This window comes from Oryx dammah, unplaced genomic scaffold (assembly GCF_014754425.2).
Source record: "Oryx dammah isolate SB20612 unplaced genomic scaffold, SCBI_Odam_1.1 HiC_scaffold_20, whole genome shotgun sequence".
NCBI classification, from domain to species: domain Eukaryota; kingdom Metazoa; phylum Chordata; class Mammalia; order Artiodactyla; family Bovidae; genus Oryx; species Oryx dammah.
In genome coordinates this window covers 40904092-40923920 of record NW_024070204.1, presented here as the reverse complement: position 1 = coordinate 40923920, position 19829 = coordinate 40904092, and positions in this window count along the sequence as shown.

The following is a 19829-nucleotide window of genomic DNA, read 5'->3' as shown; positions in this document are numbered from 1 at the left end:
TATTTCTATAACATTGCATGCAACCTGTTGCTTCTGACTCTTTGCGATGCCATGGACTGTAGCTCCTCTGTCCCCCAGGCTCCCCTGTCCATGGGATTTTCCAGGCAAGAATACTAGAGTGGGTTGCCATTTCCTCCTCCAAGGGATCTTCCTGACCCAGGTACCAAACCCATGTCTCCTGCATTGGCTGGCAGATTAGTACTGAGCCACCAGGTAATCCCACAGATACCTAAAAGTGAGATTCCTGGCTCAAAGAGTATGTTGACTTCTAACACTCAAAGTTTAAAAGAAATTCAGTTGATAAACTTTCATCCCATTTTCCTGAGAAAATATTCACTAAAAGTACCCAGAGGTGAACCTTTACAAACTGCTTCAAAGAGATTTAAGATTTATAGTTGTTCAGGATCTGTATCATATATCACATCCTCCTTCTCAATATAAATGATGTCTTCATTCTCCTTTCTAAATCCAATGTATTCATGCACTGAATCTCACGTCCTACTCAAGGACATTTTTACCTCAGCAACACTCCCCTCTTTCTCCTTCTCCTTAATTTTTCCATTTGCTCAACACAAAAAACTTAGTGCTGCCCTTGACTATGCTCTTTCTTCCATGCTACACATAGAGCAAATCATGATAATCATAGTTTAATATGTATCTGGGAAATATCCACTTCTCACTCACTAACTTTAGTATTACAACTTTTAGTCCAAGCTATTATTTATTTTTCCAGACCATGGCCCTAGATGCCAAAATGGTCTGTTTTAACTTTGTTACCTTACAATCTAGGGTAATTCTTTTTAAGACAGATCAGGAATTCAGAATGTACTTTATTACAATCTTATTTAAAATTGTTAATCATCCCTCACATCCTAACCCTTATATTATTTCCTACTTTATTCTCTTATAGCATTTACTACATTTAAATAAAGTGTATAATTTATATATTCTAGATCACTTTGGATATCTTATAATTTAATGCAAAACAATTTTTGTGTTAAATTCTTATCATTGCATTTTTGTCCTTACATTTCCCAAGATTTCATTATGAAAAAGTTTAGCATACAACAAAGCGAAAAGAATTTTGCAGTAAACACTGAGTATTTATCACCTACATTTGAGCATTAATATTTTACTCTACTTGCTTTATCACATATGCTTCCATCTCTTTTCTCATCCCTTCCAATCATTCAGCTATCCTGTATTTGATATATTTCACAGTTAATTTCAGAAATCAGGTTTAAATTTTATCTCACTGATGCCTGATGATGTTGAATATCTTTTCACATGCTTGGTCTTTTCATATTTTTTTTTTTAATAAAATGTCTCAGAATATTTTGCTGACTTTAAATTGCATGTGTTTATCCAGCTGTTCTAGCGCCATTTGTTTAAAAAGACCATCTTTACTCTATTTGACTGACTTGGCTTATTTGTCAAAGATTAGTTGACTATATTTATTTTATTTCGGTCTATCTCTGGACCCTCTGTTCTGCCCCATTGATATATTGTCTTTTCTTTCACCAATACCACACTGTCTTGATTACCGTTAGCTTTATAAAAAGTCTTGAAGTCAGGTAGAGTCAGTCCTCCAACTTTGTTTTATTCTTCAATATTGTGTTGCTTCTTCTGGATCTTTTGCCTCTTTATATAAACCTTACAACGTCTTGGTATCTACAAAACAGTGTGCTCAGATTTTGATTGAAATTGCATATAATCTATAGGTCAAGTGGGGGAAACTGACATCCTGACAGTGCTGAGTCTTTCCATCCATGAACATGGAAGATGACTCCATATATTAAGTTCTTTGTTTTCATTCACAATCATTTTGTAGATTTCCTCTTATATAGATGTTGCCTATATTTTGCTAGATTTATAGCTAAGTATTTTATTTGGGAGATGCTTTATGTGCTTTAATTTCAAATGTCACTTTTTCATTCCTGGTATATGAAAAGCAATTGACTTTTGTATATTAATCTTTTATCCTGCAACCTTGCTTTAAATGCTTATAATCTCCATGAGCTGATTTTTTCCTGTTGTTGATTTTTCAGATTTTCTACATAGCCAATCATGTTATCAACAAAGACAGTTTTATTTCTTTCTAATCTGTATGCATTTTACTTACTTATTTATTTATTTTTGTCTTACTACACTAGCTAGAACTGATAGTACAATGCTGAAAAGCAGTAGTAGGGGACATTCTTGCCTTGTTCCTGATCTTAATGGAAAAGCTTCAAGTTTCTCATCATTAAGAATGATGTTAGCTATAAGTTTTTGGTAGATGTTCTTTATCAAAATTTGGAAGTTCCCTCTGTGTGTGGAGGTGAGAAGCATTCTATAATTCTGATTTCTTTTGGTGAATCCATGCCACCACACTGTGAACTTTATCATTACTTTTAACTTCCACAGCACCCTGCTCTTAGATGGGACAGAACAGATAGAGGAAAACTGATCTGGGTGTTTCCCTTCTCCTACCTGGAAGGCTAGAGCTAGCTAGAGTTAGATATTTCCTTATCCCTGGGTAGATTAGATTATGATAAAACCCAGAACATTAGGCTCTGATAAAATATTAATGATTTTTCTCAATGAGAAGTCCACATTAATAAACCAGAATGCTCTGGCTTCTTTCAAAATGGTTCTTTTTTCTTCTCTCTGCAGAAGCATATGGTTTCTTTCCAAAATTTACTCTGAGGACCTGGTGGAACTCCTGAAAGTAAAACTTCTTCCAGAAATGTGGGAGGACTCCTATAGCTGGGTCCCCATGGAGTTTTTAACTCTCACAGTTATCCACACTGAGCATCCAGCAATTTGTCAATTACAGTTTATATTTTTCTACCCAGGCACTTATTCCTGTAGAGATTTCTGATAATGGATTTCTGCTTCCATAAATTGTGACTGTGTATCTGCCTATCTCTTCTTTATTTGGGGTAGTGGTTTGGACTGTGACCTCATAATCTCTAACAAATCTAAGAAAAATTGCTGATTTTTCAGTTTCTTCAGCTTTTTACTTGTTGTTAGGACTGAGTGGTGACTTCTAAATTGCTTACATGCTGGACTGAAAACTCTCAATCTCAACTAAGTTTCTTTTATTTTTAATCTGGACACATAGTTATTACATCTTTTGTTGAAAATATTTTAATTTACCACTGGATTGCTTATATAACTTTGTTGAAAATCAAATTACCATACAAGTATGGATCTATTTCTGAGATTTCTATTGTTTCATTTTTAACCTTTTTGTCTGCCCCATGCTGTCTTGATTATCCAAAATTATAGTAAGTCTTTAAATCATCAAATTTGTTCTTCTTGAAGAGTGTCTTAGATGTTTTAAATGGTTTTGCATTGCTACGTATATTTCAAAATCATTTACACATTTTTACAAATAAATCTGCTAAGATTATGATTGTGATTGCGTTGAATCTAAACATCAATTTTAGGGGAATTAATACCTTAAAAATACTGAGTCTTCCAATTCATAAACATGGGTGTCTCTTTATATAGATCTTCTTAATTTCTCTCAAGAATGTTTTGTCATTTTAAGTGCAGATATCTCTTGCAGATACGTAAATAAACATTTACTGCTTAATTCATCCTCAAGTATTATGTGTATTGTGATATGATTGCAAATGCAATTTTTTAATACTTTATTTTTCAACTTTTTATAGCTAGTATGTAAAATACAATAGGTCTTTTCTCTTTTTAAATCAAGTTTGTATCTTGCATCACTGTCAAATTTAGTTATTGTTTCTCATATTTTTGTATATTCTTTAGATATCCTATATAATCATAACACCCATGAATTAAAGGCAATTTTATTTCTTTCTATCCGATCTTTATATCTTGAAATTTTTATTTCTTGTTTTACTCCAATGACTGACTTTTAAAGAACATTTAATTCAAATGGTGACTGTGGGTATATTTGCCTTGTTTCTAATATTTGGGAGAAAATATTTAATATTTTACCATTGTGTATAATATTAGTTGCATATTTTTATGTGTCCTTTATTAGATTAAGGAAATTCTCTTCTATTCCTAATCTGCTGGGAATGTTTGTCATAAATGGGTGCTGAATTTTCTCTAATGTTTTCTCTGTATTTATTGAAATGGGTTTCTTTCTTTAATTTGTTAATATAGTTAATAAAATAGATTTTAAATGTTAAGATGGACATTTCTAAGATAAACTCTGCTTACACAAGACTTAATGTACCTTTCATGCTAATATTTCATGCTAATATTTTGTTAGTTATTTTTGTCTTTATACTCACAAGGAATATTTGTCTTTAGTTTCCTTCCCTCCCACCCTTGATCAGACTTTTTATTTGTCTCATCATAATTTTGGAGAAATTTGCCCTCTTTTTCATGAAATGTTTAGTGTAATATTGGGTTATTTTTTATTAATATTTCTTAGAATTTATCAGTGAAACTCTCTGAATTTATGCAGTTTACTCTGTGATAAAATTTTCTAAAATAACTCAATCTACTTAACAGATCTAAGGCTATTGTTTATATAAGTCACTGAACTGCTGCACATCTATAAATTGTGTCTTTTATAATTTCAGCCACTATTTCTCCCTCCTCCTCCTTGTTATCCTCTGCCTCCTCCTTCTTCCTGCCATATTTTCTCCTTCCTCTTCTTAGGGATGCCAATTACACATACATCAGAACTAATAATATTATTCTATGAGCACCAGAGTCTCTTTTATGTTTTTAAAGTATTTTTCTCTATATTCTTTAGATAATTTCCCTTGACCTACTTCAGCCTCACTGATAATTTTCCTTGAAATCTCCATTTTATTATTAAGTGACATTTTAATTAAAGATATAGTTTTCAGCTCCAGAATTTCTATGTTTTTTTTTCTTTTTAATGTTTTTATCTCTATGCTTTTTAACCTTTTTTAGTCACTGTGAGTATATTTCTGTTTACTTTAATTTGCTTCATTAATTCCTGAAATTCCTTCTGTGCTAATTTCAACATAGTATAGATAATTTTGGATTATCTGGGTATCCGCTAGTTGTTCTTTGTCTTGAGAAAGGGTCCTATTTTCCTAATTTTTCACAAGTTCAGTGATTTGGGGTTATATACTAGACATTAGGAATAATATGCTGTGGATTCTATTACACTCCTCTGACTAATTAATTGATTGGATTAAAAGTAAAAGTTCTTCAATAGCTCAAATCTCAGCTGAGTTATTTTATCTTTAACCAAGACCTGTTCCACACATTCATGTTTCAGTGGTTAGCCAGATAGTTATGTAGTGCTTATACAGAAAACTCAGGACTATCATTCTCTGGCTCTTCATTTTCCAGAATTGCCCCTCACTTTTCAATGGTTAAGGTCATCACTCTGTATATTGGTGTTTCAGACTAGAAAGCCTGTGGTTTTCCATCAGACTTTCAGTCATTGCAGATGGTTCCTTACTGTGGTCTACTCCTCCCTTCCTAGACACAAAATGCCATTGTTCCAGAGACCTCATCTGCCTATGACACTGGCTGGCATAAGAAAAAAGGCATCTCTTTATTTATCAATACTATGGCACATGCTCACCCTAAAACCAATCAAAGACAAAACCAATAGTATATTATGTTTGATTCAGTGAGTTACATGACCCTGAGGAGGAGGGTGGATTTACCAAATAAATTAGCAACTATGTCACAAAGAGAAAAGCTGGCAATAGTTCTTAGATAGGCAGCCAGTAAGTGTCTGCTACATAAATCTCAGCATTGCAAATGAATTGCAAAATATCAGGAGACAATTTTCATATAGACTAACAAAGGAATGATGGGGCCCAGACTTGTGCAATGTGGTGCTAAATTAATTACTAGGTAACTTTATGAAAATGGGATTGGGAAATTCATAATGCAAAAACCAGTTTTGTTTCCAGCTAACTGAAGAACCACTTAAATGAGAGTGAGATTAGTGTTAAGAATTCAACATATGAAACCACTAAGTATGTATATAAAAGAAATAAGGAGGCCATTTTAAGGGAGGTATAGAGAATAGTATATAATCATATTGAGAAAATCAATGGATAAAGAAAAATCATTAGACTAAGATTTTATAAAAAGCCTTTAAGTTTTCTCAAAAATAAAAAAGCAAAACTAGAGCATCTTAAAAACCACAAAGTAATGATAAAAGCAAACTTCTATGTTTAAAGAAGTATTCTAAAGGAGACAAGACCCAAACACACAAGGCTGAAATCTAGTTAGTTCAAGAGAGAGAGAGAGATTAAAACTTAAGTCATTTTTCCACAGATGAAAGTGAAGGCCAAGGATTATTTTTTGGAGGTAAATTCCTAGAAATCACCTGATAAAAGATTATATCATTTTTTCTGCTTATTCATTCTTTCATTGATAATTTCTTGTCAATTAATTTCTGAGAACTAATTAATTTCATTAGTCATTAATTATTGTTATTAATTTCTGAGAATTAATGGCTAAGAAATTTCAACTGTAGATAATTTCAGTGTCATTGAGGATTCTAAAATATTAGAATTATAAATAAGTAACCAAACAGTTGTCTTATCCCATCAAGGTAACCTACAGTTACTCTTGATTTTTTTATCTTTAATCAAGTATCACGGACTTGATTGCCAACTCCTTCCCATCCTAAGTAGCTAGATTTATGCTAAAGTATTTTTATAGTAACTTGCATGAGATATTTCTAAAAATCTATTTTGTCAGAGTTTCCCTTTATCTACATTTATTCACTATATTCCTCACTCTATTACATACTATCTTTCTGAAAACAGCAATTTTACATTCCATTGCTTCAATAGATGGGTATAAAGAAAAGAATATTGGAACGTTGGGGCACACAGCTTCTACAAGTTCTGTCACTAATTAGCTGGATAATCTTGGGCAAGTAATTTTTCCTTTCTAGACCATAGTCGCCTACTGTGCAACTATAGGGTGAAAAATGAAAATAGAGTTTGATATTAAGTGGGCCTTAAGTTCTACCATTCCATGATTCCACAGATAATTCAAGTGACAAGGACAGGCTTTCAATGTTAAATGCTATACATTCCTCCTAGTGCCATAATGCATTACTGGTTAAATACATGCTTCTTTATTCCAGGTCCCACTGTAGGGAATTTTAAAGCTGAAGGGCATCTACTTTTTTGCTTAAATATTAGTCCTAGGCCTCAAAATTATTAGTGTCAGAACTAGAAATATAATCTAGATTTCCTAACTTCCCGGTCTAGTGCCCTTCCCTCTTTTCTTATTCATCTGCAAATGTAATAATTATAGTGATTACAATTATAAATGTAATAATGTACAAAAGCCTGAAAAATATTCTGAATTATTCTTTCCCCTTACATGAATGTTGTAGAAGATACTATTAGCCGAGATAATTAAAACACGGGGCTTCCCAGGTGGTGCAGTGGTAAAGAATCTGCCTGCCAGTGAAGAAGACACAAAAGACATGGGTTTGATCTCTGGGTTGGGGAGATCCCCTGGAGAAGGGAATGGCTACCCACTCCAGTATTCTTGCCCAGAAAACTCCATGGACAGAGAAGCCTGGTGGGGTACTGGCCATGGAATTGCAAAGAGTTGGACAGGACTGAGCACACTCATACACAATTAAAAGACATTAAAAAGCAATTGCCATTCTATATTTAGCTTCCATCTCAACAGACTTGGGCAGCCTCCAGCAACATGGAAGTCTCAAATGCAAAGGCTGAGAAATTGTATATTTTCCTTCAAGAGACAGTTTCAGGAAATACACCTCTGTGAGAAAATAAACCCCAAATAACATTCAACAGCACATAGCATACACAACATCTGCTGAGGCAAAGACTGATTTGAATTTCCATACATTGCCCAATTTAAATCACATTATTCTCTCATTCTATATATTTTTAAGACTTTTCTAAATGAAAATTCATTCAAAATGGCCTGGTAAAAGATTCACTCTCTTTTAAATAAAAGCATGTTACTTTTACTAACTCTAGTAATATCTATACAATAATGCTGAAAGTGAAACACTACAAGAGAATAATGATCATTATGTAAGGGATGTTAAAGTGGTTCTCCTTGTGGAAAATGTGCACCAAAGGAGCAGCCACTGCCTGCTGTTGAGTTCCTACCTAAGCTCCCAGCTCCCATCCACTGGAACATCACACACCCTTAGACGTGAGAACAGTGCATCCTCAACTTCTGGCCACCAAAGAGGAAAGTGCCAAGGTTCAGGCTTTTGGTCTTGTGGCTGCTTTGATGAAAGGCTGGCATCTGGATCACAGCCCCTTCCATTTGCATGCCAAACAGTCGAGTAGCTGAGCTCTCTCCATCCGCCATCACTGGGCCCCAGTGGTTGGACTCTCTACCCCCCATCACTGGGCCCTAGTTGGGAGCAGCCTGTGAGACAAAATACTTCACCTTCCCCTCATCCCTTCTTTACTTTCAGCTTCTGCTCTTTCCTAGTGGAAGGTGAAGTATATAGAGCTCTCTTTTTCCCCATCAACCAACATAATGTCAGGCATAGATTTCCAACTTTCCCTAGTAGTCACTGGGCAGAATGGCTTTGGAAAATTTACTTGGTAATAAAGATGATTCAAACAGGGGAAAAAAGAAAAAATAAAGATTCCTTCCAAATGACAAAAGCAAATATTTTTAAGACAAAAAATGATGCAAATGAAACTGGCTCCCCAAACTTTATACAACAATTAATTTCTTCCTAAAACATCTATCTGCTGTCATGTGGATATAGCCTTGTATATTTTCAGTAGGCCTTAAAGGGTAGTGTTTATCAATAAAATGTTCCTACATACCAAAACTAATTATACTTTATATTGCTAAATCTGGAAGTTGCTTTATTTAAGAAAAAAATCTGAGGTTTCTATCTTTACCAAATATGTGGCTTCCTTGCTGTCTGTATTTCATTTCCCTTGCTTATTTACCAAAGGATAAACTAGTCACTTTTCCCCACTGGCTTTGCTTATGGGGAAAGTTATGATTTTTTAACATCATAGTCAACTTCCTTTTGGATTTTGATAATGGGAGATCCTGTCCTTAGGTTTTCCATGTTTGTTCTAATTTAAATTTCTACTTAATTTAAAAGTACATTAACAAAAATTTCAACTCAAACAACTCAATTCAAACTCAAAATACGAAAGTGAAGTTGAAAATGGCAGCAGTGTTTGTTACTTAAATTCTAACTAAGAAGCAATGAGCAAATAGGGACATTTTTTCCCCTAGGTCCCCCTTTGTTCTCTGAAAACATGATTTAGTCTCATGCTGGAGAAGGCAATGGCACCCCACTCCAGTACTCTTGCCTGGAAAATCCCATGGACAGAGGAGCCTGGTAGGCTGCAGTCCATGGGGTCACGAAGAGTTAGGCATGACTGAGCGACTTCACTTTCACTTCACTCAGATCTTCAGTGGTCAGATTGGGGCCTTGTGGTAAGAATCCTCATCTTTGGAAGTTTTCAGTTGCTCACTAGGAATGTCCTCAAGTAGCTTGAAAGTTTGATTTTCTGCTAATTATGTAAAATCTATGTGCTGTCACCCAGGCTTAAATTTCTAAGCAAAATAAGCAAATTATTTTTCATCTTGGCATAAAGCCAGCTCAGGAGTCAGATCTCTGCACCCAAGAGAAAAAGGAGAAGGATGACTTGCCACACAAAGCACAGCCCAAAAGTTAGGGGGGAAAGTTCTTTTTACATTTACTGCTACAATGTCAAGAAAGAAGCCGAAGAGGCAGTTGTGCAGAACGAACATCCACATTGAGAAAAGGAATAAACAGGGCTTTCCTGGTGGTTATGTGGTAAAGAATCCACCTGCCAACACAGGAGACACGGATTCAATACCCGATCCGGGAAGATCCCACCTGCCACAGAGCAGCTAAGCCCAGATGCCACAACTGTTGAGTCTGTGCTGCAACTTCCGAAGCCTGTGTGCCCTAGAGCCTGTGCTTGGCAGTGAGAAACCACTGCAACTGAGAAGGCCCCACACTGCAACAGAGTAGTCGTGTTCACTGCACCTAGAGAAATGTCTGCAAAGCAAGGAAGACCCAGCACAGTCAAAAATAAATAAACAAATTTAAAAAATGAAAAGGCCTAAAGAAGCAGAGGACATGCTTTCATTTGAGCCTACATTCAGAACCTTGAATTTCTGGAAGAAATAATAAAAGCAGGTATCTAAAAGAAAAAAATACAAAAAAACATACTGCAATGTACCAACTTCCTTACCTCTCAGATCTTCCTAACAGATACCCTCAAACTTTGCTAACTGGCATTTCTGAGGTTCAAAGCACTCAATCTGGGGACTCAGTGCTTTTTTCTATTCACAGATTGTGTGGGAATCCTGTCATTTGGGCAGGTTTCTCCACCCTCCTGGACTTCAACATATACTTCTAAGATTAATACTCCTTTCTACTTCCTCTGCTGTCTTATTCACTGGTGACAAAGAACTCAGTTTGTCTACAGTTTTTATTACTGATATGTTTAACTTTCTTTGATAAACCAAATATTCATAGTTTCTTTCCAATTACAACAGACTACTTTCTCTGCTCCACTAAGCAATTTTTAAACTAGTTTTATTTCTGTCAACCTAGAAATTGTTCTCTAATACACAGAATCTAGTACTAATTCATATAAATAATAATGTTATAGGTAAACACTGAACTAGATGCCACAAAAGTTGTTTATGTATTTGGAAGATGGTAGTCAAAAGGCATAAACTTCTAGTTACAAAATAAATGTGTAAACACACTATGATGACTATAGCTAACATTGTATAATACACAGAAAAGTTAAATTTATACAGAGACGCATGTCAGTTATTTCTCAATAAAACTAAAAGAAAAGAGAAATTAATGAAAATGAGTCACTTTAATTCTTGGTCATCTTCCTAACTAACTCATGCTTTGAGGTTAAAAAATATTTTCTAATCAATTTTAAATGACCTGGCAGGTTTTATTTTCCAATAATTCAAAACAATACTAGACAGCTAATAAGAAATACTTAAAGGGGTGTGTGTGTGTGTGTGTGTGTGTGTGTAAAATGACAGGAATGAGGGAATGACTAATGTAATTTTCCAAAATTAAGCTTCTAATGGAAGAAAATATGGGATTAAAATATTTCTCATATATTTCTCCATTTTTGACCATGGCAAATATAGGTAAAATAGTAAAAACAATACCAGATAAATACATAAAACCAGAAAATGTTGCTACCTAATGCTATAAAGTAAGAAGAGCATAGCTTAATCCATGCCCAAATGAGCTTAATTTTCTCTCTGCCCATAAAATTTAAATATATCAAGCCAAAATATTCAAACTTTCAATGATTCATTTCAGTTCAATTGCTCAGTCATGTCCGATTCTTTGCGACACCATCAACGGCAGCATGCCAGGCCTCTCTGTCCATCACCAACTGCCAGAGTCTACCCAAACCCATGTCCATTGAGTCGGTGATGCCATCCAACCATTTCATCCTCTGTTGTCCCCTTCTCCTCCTGCCCTCAATCCTTCCCAGTGCCAGGGTCTTTTCAAATGAGATAACTCTTCGCATTAGGTGGCCAAAGTATTGGAGTTTCAGCTTCAACATCAGTCCTTCCAATGAACACCCAGGATTGAACTCCTTTAAGATGGACTGATTAGACCTTCTTGCAGTCCAAGGGACTCTCAAGAGTCTTCTCCAACACCACAGCCCAAAAGCATCAATTCTTCAGGGCTCAGCTTTCTTTATAGTCCAACTCTCACCTCTATACATGATTATTGGAAAAACCATAGCCTTGACTAGACAGACCTTTCTTGACAAAGTAATGTCTCTGCTTTTTAAAATGCTGTCTAGGTTGGTCATCACTTTCCTTCCAAGGAGTAAGCGTCTTTTAATTTCATGGCTGCAACCACCATCTGCAGTGATTTTGGAGCCCCCCCCAAAATAAAGTCAGCCACTGTTTCCATTGTTTCCCCATCTATTTGCCATGACGTGATGGGACCGAATGCCATGATCTTTGTTTTCTGAATGTTGAGCTTTAAGCCAACTTTTTCACTCTCCTCTTTCACTTTCATCAAGAGGCTCTTTAGTTCTTCTTCACTTTCTGCCATAAGGGTGGTGACATCTGCATATCTGAGGTTATTGATATTTCTCCCGGCAATCTTGAGTCCAGCTTGTGTTTCCTTCAGCCCAGCATTTCTCATGATGTACTCTGCATAGAAGTTAAATAAGCAGGGTAACAATATACAGCCTCGACGTTTCTTTTCCCGATTTGGAACCAGTCTGTTGTTCTATGTCCAGTTATAACTGTTGCTTCCTGACCTGCATATAGGTTTCTCAAGAGGCAGGTCAGGTGGTCTGGCATTCCCATCTCTTTCAGAATTTTCCACAGTTTATTGTGATCCACAGAGTCAAAGACTTTGGCATAGTCAATAAAGCAGAAATAGATGTTTTCTGGAACTCTCTTGCTTTTTAGAAGATCCAGCGCATGTTGGCAATTTGATTTCTGTTTCCTCTGCCTTTTCTAAAACCAGCTTGAACATCTAGAAGTTCACAGTTCACATATTGCTGAAGCTTGGCTTGGAGAATTTTGAGCATAACTTTACTAGGGTATGAAACAAGTGCAATTGTGTTGTAGTCTGAGCATTCTTTGGCATTGGCTTCCTTTGGGATTGGAATGAAAACTGACCATTTCCTGTCCTGTGGCCACTGCTGAGTTTTCCAGATTTGCTAACATGTTGAGTGCAGCACTTTCACAGCATCATCTTTTAGGATTTGAAATTACCTCAACTGGAATTCCACCACCTCCACATAGTGATGCTTCCTAAGGCCCACTTGACTTCACATTCTAGGATGTCTGGCTCTAGGTGAGTGTGAGTGATCACACACCATGATTATCTGGGTCATGAAGATCTTTTTTGTACAGTTCTTCTGTGTATTCTTGCCACTTCCTCTTAATATCTTCTGCTTCTGTTAAGTCCATACCATTTTTCACCTTTATTCAGCCCATCTTTGCATGAAATGTTCCCTTCATATCTCTAATTTTCTTGAAGAGATCTCTAGTCTTTCTCATTTTATTGTTTTCCTCTATTACTTTGCACTGATCACTGGGCAAGTCTTTCTTATCTCCTTGCTCTTCTTTGGAACTCTGCATTCAAATGCATATATCTTTCCTTTTCTCTTTTGCTTTTTGCTTCTCTTCTTTTCACAGCTATTTGTAAGGCCTCCTCAGACAGCCATTTTGCTTTTTTACATTTCTTTTTTTGGGGATTTGTCTCCTGTACAATGTCACAGACCTCTGTCCATAGTTCATCACACACTCTGTCTATCAGATCTAGTCCCTTAAATCTATTTCTCACTTCCATTATATAGTCATAAGGGATTTGATATAGGTCATACCTGAATGGTCTAGTGGGTTTCCCTTCTTTCTTCAATATCAGTCTGAATTTGGCAATAAGGAGTTTGTGATCTGAGCCACAGACAGCTTCAGTCTTGTTTTTGCTGACTGTATAGAGCTTCTCCATCTTTGGCTGCAAAGAATGTAATCAATCTGATTTCGGTGTTGACCATCTGATGATGTCCATGTGTAGAGTCTTCTCTTGTGTTGTTGGAAGAGGGTGTTTGCTATGACCAGTGCGTTCTCTTGGCAGAACTCTATTAGCCTTTGCCCTGCTACATTCTGTACTCCAAGGCCAAATTTGCCTGTTACTCCAGGTGTTTCTTGACTTCCTACTTTTGCATTCCAGTCTCCTATAATAAAAAGGACATCTTTTGGGGGTGTTCTAAAAGGTCCTGTAAGTCTTCATATAACCATGCAATTTCAGCTTCTTCAGCATTACTGATTGGGGAATAGACTTGGATTACTGTGATATTAAATGGTTTGCATTGGAAACAAACAGCTCATTCTGTCGTTTTTGAGATTGCATCCAAGTACTGCATTTCAGACTCTTTTGTAGACTATGATGGCTACTCCATTTCTTCTAAGGGGTTCCTCAATGATTAACTGAATAGAAATATAAAAGCCAGAATGACATAGACAAGAATAAGCCTTTATAGATTCTTAGGCAGAAATTAGTTTAAAATGACATAATTTGAAATTCATTCCAACTGTTTATCCCTTAGGTAGGATTTATGTAGAAGCTTTCTTAATTTAGAGGTAACCTCATATGATCTCAACCACAAGGGCATGCTTTTCTAAAGGCACACGTTGGAATAAAATCTGAGAATTCTCCAAATCTCCAAAGGACTTGCTAAATGCCTTGGAGATTCTGAAATGTTCCTTTTCTCCTTCGCTGTTCCACAGCCTCAGCAGGGGCCCTTATTCTTCCTGCAAGGGCATTACACCCGTTAAGGTTGTGAATGCTGAAATTCTTGCAGTTTGCTACCTTCAGTGTATAACTGTGTGTGTGTGTGTGTGTGTGCACGCATGTGTGTGTGTGCACACACATGCATGCACTCAATTGTGCCAGACACTTTGCAAGTGTAGCCCACCAGGCTCCTCTGTCCATGGAATTCCCCAGACAAGAATACTAGAGCGAGTTACCATTTCCTTCTATAAGGATCTTCTCGGCCCAGGGAGCAAACATATGTACTAGCTTATTACTGTCATCTTGGACAGGTTGCTTCATCATCTCAGGCCTTCTTTTTTTCTTCATTTTTTTTTAATCTGTAAGGCAAAGACCTAAAGAAGTTAAAGTCTTTTCCAGCTATAACGTTTCAAAGTTTTATCATTTTCAGGGTGATAAGGTGAGAGGTTAAAAGACAAATCCTTGAGCTGAGCTCCATAAATCTAGGCTATATTGATTTTTTTAAGAAGTTACACTTCTGTGAAATTTCTGGAATTATCTAAACAGTGATCAACCCACAAAATTATCTGTATATGTATTTTATATTGGAAGTTTTTTTGCCTTACCCAGCTTTTATGCCCAACTGTATATTTCAAGGTTGCCTATATCTCTACTCTTAAAGAATTATCGTTATATAAAAACAAAGTAGGCCAGAAAACAATAATACTAATTTCCCTTCTTTCCTTTCTGTAGTAAACCATAAGCAAAGGTCAGTCAGTACAACAAATTTACTCACAAAAATTAACGTAAAAGTTTAGTAAAAATCTGTATTAGAAAACATTCAAATTTTCATAGCAAAACTAAAAAGAAGAAAGTTAATTTTATATAGATCTTTTAATACAGCTTTCCACAAATACATATCATTTACATAATTTATACTTTACTGAATTCCTTTTCTAAAGTTATTTATGTGAAAGTTCCAATACTGAAGCTCCAACATTTTGGCCACCTGATGTGAAGAGCCAACTCATTGGAAAAGACCCTGGTGCTGGGAAAGATTAAAGGCAGGAAGAGAAAGGGACAATGAGGGAGAGATGGTTAGATGGCATCACCTACTCAATGGACATGAATTTGAGCAAACTCCAGGAGATGGTAAAGGACAGGGAAGCCTGGAGTGCTACAGTCCATGCGGTTGCAAAGAACTGGACACGACTAAGGGACTGAACAACAACAATTTTATTGCACACTTGGTAACCAAAACATTCTACTCTTTAATTTGGAACTTCAAAATCATTCACCAAATCAAAAAACTTCTGCAATAATCAACCAGAACTCAATACTAGATGCTACCCTTCTTAAAGGCAGATTACATGTCTCATTACTTTTCATACAGTTCAAGAAATATAGCACATCAAGCAAATGCTTCTCAACATAATTTGTATTAAATTACAGTCCCCTATTGATGTTTGCATATATACAAAACCCACAGTATTCTGCACTGGTTACTTACTACAGAAGATTTATACCGTAGTCAGTGTCCTGATTAAGACACAAAATTTACCCTGACTGATCCATATGAACAAAATAACTAGTTGCAGAGGTATATGTGGGATTTCCGAGGTGATTCAATAATAAAGAATCCACCTGTCAACACAGGAAACACAGGAGATGCGTGTTTGATCCCTGGGTCGGGAAGATCCCCTGAAAGAGGAAATGGTAACCCACTTCAATATTCCTGCCTGGAAATCCCATGGGCAGAGGACCTGGCCAGCTACAGTCCATGGGGTCATAAAGAGTCAGACACGACTAACACTTTCACACATTCACTTTTTTTCTTTCATATTTTAATGTGAGGAACACAAGGTAGCAGATAGAATAGGGAACTCTTATTGGGAAGTAACTAAAATGATGCACTAGAAAGCACAAAATATACAACCAGGAGTTTAAGGACAGAAGGAAAGGAATTTGAGTCGGGTTTAGCTAGTGGAAAGGACCCAGCCAAAACCCCAGAGAGCAGGCGACACTGCGAGCGATTGTGCCAGGACCATAAAACAGCCAAAGATGGAGTCTGGCTCTCCCATCCAGTCGAGAATACAGGTTAGGGTTTCCTTTGGCTCCTCTTTTAAGGAGTAAAACAACCAGAAAGCAATTTCAGGGGCTCTTCTTTCTCTTTTCATTCTCTTCATTTGCTGTCTGAGTCCTAAAATAACCCTGTTTTGTCCACCAGTAAAAAAGTGCCTAAAATCATTCGTTCATCCAATCATTCATTCATGCTCTTCACAGGGTAAGCTGCTCTGTCTAATTTATTGGCAAAATCCTGCAACACGTAGGATGTGTGCCATCCAGCCGGCAAACAATAGGTACCAATAAACATTAGTTGAATAAATACCAATTAGTGAAAGAAGGAAGAAATGAAGATACTATAAATGTCTGTTGTTACAAAACACTGCAACTTTAAAGAAAACACTATGACCTGCCAATTGATTCACAAACATAAATGACTGCGATCAGCATGGTTAAGATTTTGATGTAGGATACAGGACTAAGAAACCTAGAGAGCCTGAAGTGGAAAGAGGCATGGCTCGACAAAGGGACAGCTGAGAACACAGAAAACAAACAGAACTTTGCAGAGACTTCACAGCTTTGTCAAAGGAAGGTTCTGTTTACCATCAGCTGGGAGGAGACAGACAGCAGCGTGGTGGAAATATGTTTGTTGTATTTGCTGCCAAGCTGCAGAGTTCAATTTCCAGGAATTTTTGGAGGTTTAGTATATGATTTAAACATCCTTATATAGAATATTTTTTCCTTCTAAAGATCCTTTTTACCATCTTGGCCATTTTTTTTTATTCTCAATAAGAGATCATTAAGTCTATTTGAAAGCTGCTGCTGCTGCTGCTGCTAAGTCGCTTCAGTCACTTCCAACTCTGTGCGACCCCATAGACAGCAGACTGAGCTAGGGAATAGGAAATCTACCTTAGTTTCAAACTTAAAAAAAAATTGTTTAAGCCAATACCTATGCTTTGAAATATCATACTGCTTTCTGGAAATTTAATATTAGAATACAGAAAGCAAAATCAAATTGTAAATCTACTTTTCTAAAAGATGCCAAAATATTTTGGAGGATAACTTATAAATTTAGATTTTATATTTTAAAATATCCTTGAATATTCTAGAAATACATATGTACATTGCCTTCCATTTGTGTTCATTTCACAGACTTAGATAAAATAGCCCCCTTGCCTATATATATATAATATATATATATAGCTATATATATATGAATATTTATTTGACTAAACAACAGGTATTCTTTAATTCAATACTAAACTATTTTATTATTTTTCTCTGGCTAATCTATTATAACAAAGAAATACTGGCTTTCATAAGTAAAGCCTCCTAGTCCTTTTTATCACTTCCTTGCTGGCATCTCAGAAATTAGAGTGATGAGTGGTCAATGATAAGGAGAAGAACAGAGAGGAGGAAAGAGAAAATAGACAAAACAGGTGTTACCAAAAAATTAGGACAACAGCATATAACCTAGCACCTGGGCTCCAAACTCTGTTCTACCACTAAGTGACTTGGGCATCAATGTTCATTCACCTATAAAATGAATATCAGAGTCAAACCCCTGCTAAGAGTCCCACTGGCTCTGCAGTACTATATGACTTTCCATGAGGTAAGACTTCTTTTCCTTTCACCTGAAATTCCTAGTTAAAAACAACATATCACTATTTTATCTGTCCCCAATATCATGACTATTAACACCATCTCTAGCTGCAACCTAAGAGATCACAAGCCCCGTCATACCTTAAACTGGCATCTTCTGTACCCAAAATAAAAAATGGGCTGGAGCACATACTCATAAGGGCTGCACGGCAGACTTTAGAAATGAGGCCTGCACATGTCTATTCTGTAAAACAGCCTTTCTGACTTTTGACCTGCCTTAGTATTATTTGCAGCAGCTTACTGACATTGCCAATAACATCACACATAATAGAACACACATCTTGTAAGTGAACCACAGATAGTGCCAGGCAACATAAAGAATTCAGGAAATACACACTTAAAATGTAAACTGTGTCAACAGAATAGCTACTGAAGGATCTGGAAGCAAACACACAAGCTGCTTCTCTGAGGTTAAGTAACCACATTTTAGGATTCCTCAATGGCTGCTGCCATAGTCTTGCTTTTAAAAGCCTCCATAATTTCTCAAGACATCATGTTTAACAAAAGGCCACATCTATTTCCCCCAATAAAGATTTAGTTTAACATTACTGGATATTTTTAGGGCACAAAAATAAAGCATGCCTTCCAGAGGTTGGAAAAAAGAGAAAAACAGCCTTTTAGAATTAGTTGGTACCACTATTCTGAAGCTTGTACTGTCCTTTTCAATCCTTGCAGAGAAACAATTAATAAAGGAATCCATTAAGACCTGATTATTGATGCTAAAAAAGGAAGGTAGAATTTCAGTCCTTTGAAGTAACTGAGAATGATTCGGGCCTCATTACAGAGATATAATCTACATTCATACATTTATGTTAGTGATTCAAATCTGTTGGGAGAGATTGAATTCCGTTAAATAGTGCATCTTTCCTGGGGAAATTTTCTCAGGCTTTCTCCAGCTAACCTAAGAGGTGACCTAACAATGCAAAGCAGTGGACTATTTAGGGATTCGACTGTGCTATAAAAGAAAGGCTGTACAGAAAAGAGAAAGAAGAACGAGATATAATCTAAAAAGCTATGTCAGCTTTTCCTTTGGGCTGTTTCCTAAATGCCCTTCCTGTCATCACGATGTACAGAAGAGCTGCGAAAGGGCTCTAGAACTTTTAAACACTGCACCTGCTGCAACCAGGTTTTAATATGGAGTTTTCAAGATGTGTTTTTCCCACTTAAGACAGAATAAAAACACAAAGTTCTAGCTTAAAGGTTTGAACAGCCTCTTCTGCTGGATAAGAAACTTGAAAGATGTCTGTATGTGTGCTGCCTGTGTGAAAGAGACAGAGAGACACAGAGACTATTTTGAGATTGGAGGTGGGGTGGGGGGAGATGTCTATTGTCAGTTTAAGAAAAAAAAAAAAAGCTCTTAAGCTGGCACCAATATTGTTGATGTCCAGTGTAGAGAAACCTCAAAATAATAACTTCCTGTGTTTTGTAACTTTTCATGACAGGATCTTTATTGTATGGTTTCATCAAACATAACTGTTAAAAAAGTGTAGTTTTAATTAGTTGTGCATTCAAACATTTGGATTCTGCTGAACAACTGGACTGAAACTCTAGTTCCTCAGCAACATTAGGCTTTTTTTTTCAGGCATTTTTTTTCAGCTCAGGTATAAAACTGTGAACTAGAACATTGAAATTAGTACCATGAGCTTTTTTTTTTTTTTTTTTTTAATATCCAAGCTTCAATGAAAGAACCAGACCTGTTGGATACAGGCTCTTTATTTGCTTAACTCTCTAATTAAGAGCTACAGACATCAGAGCTAATTATATTAAATATGAAAATCTACTGTGTCCACCACATTGCTAAAGTCTTCTAAATAAGCATTGTAGTGTTTTTTTTTTTAAATAATGCAATTAAAATCCTGATTCTAGTATTAAAATGTTCTGT